Genomic DNA, 5,402 nt, shown 5'->3' with positions numbered 1-5,402 from the left:
GAAGAATGAAATAGAACTCCCCTTATTAATTCGTCCTCTGATGTCGCGTGCTGGTCGATCGACTATCAGGCCCAGTCGATCGACCAACCTTCTCCCATACAGCTCTTCTGGTCATCGCGCAGTGGTCGATCGACCAATATCCCTGTGAAACAGCTTCTGCCCCTTTTTTTTCTCAGTCGATCGACTGATGAACTTGATCGATCGACTGCAGGTACTGGCAACAAATCTTATTTACGTTAAAATTGCATTGCCAATATAATTTTCCCGTCTTTCTCTCACAAACATTCAGTAAATCATCCTGCGCACTTTGCATAAAATAATCACCTGCAAAAATTCTCAAAGGCGCATATTTTCCAACCCAAGAAATTGCTAATTAAAAGGAAATAACTAAAGCTCCCAATGCATATTAATTGAAATAAAACTGTAAAGTTCCTAATTACAAAAGTTTACAAGCCGGGTTGCCTCCCGGTTAGCGCTGGTTTACGAGGTCCCGCACGACCTTTTACCTCGGTTTACGACTTCTAAAATTGGGTCAAAGTACAAGATTGACCTGCCCAACGAAATCGTCGCCTCGCACCGTGATAATGTTTCACATATTGGCCATTAACTTTGAACCTTTCTCCAGCAGAGGTCTCCAATTCAACTGATCCGAATTTTGTAACTGTTGTGACCGTATAGGGGCCAGTCCACCTGGATTTCAGCTTACCAGGAAATAAACGGATACGAGCATTAAAAAGAAGTACCTTATCGCCAATATGGAACTCGCGCTTGATGATTCTCTTGTCGTGCCAGCGCTTCGTTTTCTCTTTGTAGATCCTACCATTATCATAGGCCAGCAGCCTGAATTCCTCCAGCTCATTTAGCTGTGTCATGCGTTTCTCACGAGAGAGGTTAGGATCCAAATTCAAATCACATATAGCCCACCAAGACTTACGCTCCAACTCAACAGGTAAATGACATGTCTTACCATAAATCAATCGGTACGGTGACATCCCAATTGGCGTTTTAAACGCGGTCCTATAAGCCCATAAGACATCATCTAACTTAAGACTCCAATCTTTCCGTGATTTAGAAACAACTTTAGCTAAGACTTCTTTCAATTATCTGTTAGAAATCTCAACCTGACCACTAGTTTGGGGATGATACCCCAAACCTCTACGATGTTGGACACCGAATTTAGTCAATAAAGCACTAAGTTGTTTCTCTTTAAAATGCATTCCACCATCGCTAATGACAACCCTAGGGACACCAAAACGAGGGAAAATAATCTTTTTAAACAGTTTAATCACGGCTTTTGCATCGCAATGGGGAGTAGCGATAGCTTCTACCCATTTGGACACATAATCTACAGCTACGAGGATATATTTATTACCTTGACTGCTCGGAAAAGGTCCTTGATAATCAATGCCCCAGACATCAAAAATCTCAACCTTTAAAATGCCTACCTGTGGCATCTCATGTCTCTTTGAAATATTCCCCGATCTTTGACAAGCATCGCACTCAGCAACAAAATTGCGACTATCTGCATGCAAAGTTGGCCAATAGAAACCAGATTGGAGTACCTTAGCCACAGTCCGGGACGGACCATGGTGACCACCATAGGCAGAAGAGTGGCAAGCTTCTAGGATATCCTTCACCTCCCATTGAGGCACACATCTCCGGATAAGACCGTCTGCGCATTCCTTGAAAACATAAGGATCATCCCAAAAGTATTGTCTAGCATCATAAGCGAACCGCTTCTTCTGCTGCCATGAAAGCTCGGGTGGTATCTTACCTGTCACAGCAAAGTTAGCAAAATCAGCAAACCACGGAGGTGGATAAGACCCTGAAGTAGTAATAGCTAACAGACTCTCATCAGGAAAGGAATCATTAATAGGTAACGAATCCTCCCTTTCTGTCAGCTGCAGACGAGATAGATGGTCGGCCACCACATTCTCTGCACCTTTCTTATCTCTGATCTCCAAATCAAACTCCTGCAAAAGGAGTATCCACCTCAAAAGCCTCGGCTTTGCATCCTTCTTAAGAAAGAGAGTCTTCAGCGCTGCATGGTCAGTATAAACAACAACCTTAGAACCTAACAAATAAGACCGAAATTTATCTAAGGCAAAAACTACAGCTAGAAACTCCTTCTCAGTGGTATAATAGTTGACTTGAGCCTCATCCAGAGTTCGGCTCGCAAAATATATGGCATTCAAAACTTTGTTCTTCCGCTATCCCAAAACTGCACCAATCGCATAATCGCTGGCATCACACATAATCTCGAATGGGAGATCCCAATCAGGCGGCTGAATGATTGGTGCAGAAACTAGAGCCTCCTTTAACCTGTTAAAAGCTAAAAGGCACTCATCAGTAAACTCAAAGACAGGATCCTTAAGGAGCAATTGTGTAAGTGGTTTAGCAATTTTTGAAAAATCCTTAATGAAACGCCGATAGAAACCAGCGTGACCAAGGAAACTCCTCACTCCTTTAACATTCACGGGAGGAGGCAATTGCTCAATCACTTGCACTTTTGCTTTGTCAACATGTATACCCTTATCAAAAATCAGATGCCCTAACACAACTCCCTCATTGACCACAAACTGACACTTTTCCCAGTTTAAAACAAGATTAACATCAATACAACGCTGCATGACTTTATCAAGATTAGCTAAACAACGATCAAAGTCATTACCATAAACTGAGAAATCATCCATAAATACCTCCATAATGTTCTCTATATAATCGAAAAATCCCCATCATGCACCTCTCGAAAGGTAGTCATGGGCGTTACACAACCCGAAAGGCATTCTGCGGTATGCAAAAACACCCTGTGGACATGTAAAAGTGGTCTTACTCTGATCATCCGGATGAATATGGATCTGAAAGAACCCTGAATATCCGTCTAGAAAACAGAAAAATTTCTTAGAAGCAAGTCTTTCAGTCATTTGGTCAACAAAAGGGAGGGGGAAGTGGTCTTTCTTGGTGGCGGCATTCAACTGTCTATAATCAATGCACATCCGCCACCCTGTCACAACTCGTGTTGGTATTAATTCATTTTTCTCATTTTTAACCACGGTAGTTCCTCCTTTCTTCGGAACTACCTGAACTGGGCTAACCCACTTGGAGTTGCCAAATGTATAAATAATACCTGCATCGAGTAGTTTCATCACCCCAGCCATAACAACTTTCTGCATCTTCGGGTTCAACTTGCGTTGACCCTGTCTGTAAGGCTTGTGGCCTTCCTCCAGCTCTATCCTGTGCATACAAATATCAGGGCTGATGCCCTTAATATCATCCAAAGAATAACCTAAAGCCTTCCTGTTTTTCTTAAGCACACACATCAAAGCAGAAAGCTGGTCATCATTAAGCTTAGCACTAACAATAGCTGGGTACTGCTCCGTATCATCTAGAAAAACATACTTAAGATTAGGAGGGAGTGGCTTACGCTTTGGCACCTTTACCTCTAGAGCATAGACAGAATCAGCTTCAATGGTATAGCAAGTGTTTACCAAATTCTCGTTGGCCAAGCTTAAGAGCATCTCATCTTCTTCCTCTGTGAGCTCATAGCTTTCCATTGAGGCTACCAAAGCATCCGGCTCCTCAGCATCCTCTTCTGTATTACCTGCACACTCATCTAAACGGGTTAGATCAGCTAAGGGATCCTTGGCTAAGGATTCCCTCCAGTTATAATTAACAGCCATGTCAACAATATCAATGGAATAACACGTATCATCATCAGCAGGTTCAATCGTCTTACGAGCAAGACTGAACTCAATGGTGTCATCCCCTACCTCTAAGGTTATGATTCCGCGTTTGACATCTATTACTGCTCCAGCTGTATGTAAAAATGGTCTACCTAAAATAATAGGTATCTGACTGTCCTCTGCAATGTCCAAAACAACGAAATCGACAGGAATAAAAAACTTACCCACTCGAACGGGTACATCCTCTAAGACTCCTAAAGGTCTCTGAGTCGATCTATTTGCCATCTGAAGGGTGATATCGGTCACGTTTAAGTCTACCAATATTTAGCCTTTCGCAAACGGAATATGGCATGACACTGACACTGGTCCCTAAATCGCAAAGGGCCTTTCCAATTTGGTGGTTACCTATAGTGCAGGGAATTGAAAAACTACCTGGGTCCTTTAATTTAGGTGGTATATTAATTTGCGAAAGAGCATTGCATTCTTCCACAAAAGCAACATTACCATCATCATGAAAATTTCTCTTACGATTCAAAATGTCTTTCATAAATTTAGCGTAAGAGGGTACCTGGGTAATTAGGTCAGTGAAAGGAATTGTTACCTCGAGATTCTTGACCATTTCCAAAAACTTACCAAACTTGCGCTCCAGCTTAGTATTCTTTAAACGCTCCGGATACGGGACTGCAACACTGGCCGTAGGATCAGCAACCTTCGGCTTCCGTAAGTTTAAAACTTCCGTCAAATCGTTAATAAGTATAGAATCATGCAGATTAGTTGACGGATTTGCGTCCTGCACTGGAGACCCGGTCAATCGACCATTGGACTCGGTCGATCGACCAATCTAGCTGGGCATGAACAGTTTCTGGTCAGAAACTGCTTCGTCAAAAACTTCAGTCGATCGACTGACATTGGTGGTCGATCGACCACATGTGCTGTGCTCAATTAGTTTCTGGTCAGAAACTTTTTCATCTGACATCCTGGTCGATCGACTGCTGTTGTTGGTCGATCGACCACTGGTATTGGCAATCGAGTTTGTTTTCGCACCAGGAATTAAACTCGTCTTTTCATCCTTTCCCGAGTCTTCTCTTGGCTTATCGGGACCATCATAAGAAAGGCCACTTCGGAGATTAATGGCATTAATGGTTTCAATTGGCCCCTCACATTTGCTTGAAGAATTGGTGACTTGCTTAGCCTCTAAATTCTCCAACTGCTTCACAAAATTCTTTGTAGATTCAATCCCAGTTGTTTCTATTTTTGTGACATGAACCAAAAGAGCTCGGACCATTTCTCTCAATTCCTCGGTCTCATCTGAATTATGGACAGGAATTTCAATTCTTTCCTTGGAAGCTTCGGAGGCCTCGAGCTTCTCGAGACGGGCAGTAATAGAAGTTATGAGTGTCACAACGGCACTCATTTCATCACTTTGCTTTCGCGACTTTCTACGCGAACTTCCAAACTCGGCTCTATGGACTGCCATCTCCTCAATAGTGTTCCAACCTTTATTCTGACCGGTATTATTTTGGAACCTACCATTCGCAGCTGCGTCCAGGATAACCTTGTAGTCATCATATAAAGCATTATAGAATAGGTTGCAAAGGTACCACTGCTGGAAACCATGGTGAGGGACAGCCCGAACCAAACTCTTGAAACGTCCCCATGCTTCACAAAAGCCCTCATCAGGTCCTTGCTGGAAATTTGTAATTTTACTTCTCAAGGCAT

The 5,402-nt window shown here is 42.7% G+C and overlaps 1 non-coding gene across 1 annotated transcript; it reads left to right on the top strand.

The window, feature by feature from the left end:
- The first annotated feature begins 5,293 nt into the window (after positions 1-5,293).
- LOC141650148 (small nucleolar RNA R71) lies at positions 5,294-5,402 on the top strand. Its single transcript, XR_012546202.1, has one exon. It is a non-coding gene; the product is annotated as a small nucleolar RNA R71 (small nucleolar RNA).

The sequence above is a fragment of the Silene latifolia genome, chromosome 3 (assembly GCF_048544455.1).
Source record: "Silene latifolia isolate original U9 population chromosome 3, ASM4854445v1, whole genome shotgun sequence".
In the NCBI taxonomy this organism is placed as follows: Eukaryota; Viridiplantae; Streptophyta; class Magnoliopsida; order Caryophyllales; family Caryophyllaceae; genus Silene; species Silene latifolia.
This window is presented reverse-complemented; position numbering and strand designations above follow the sequence as displayed.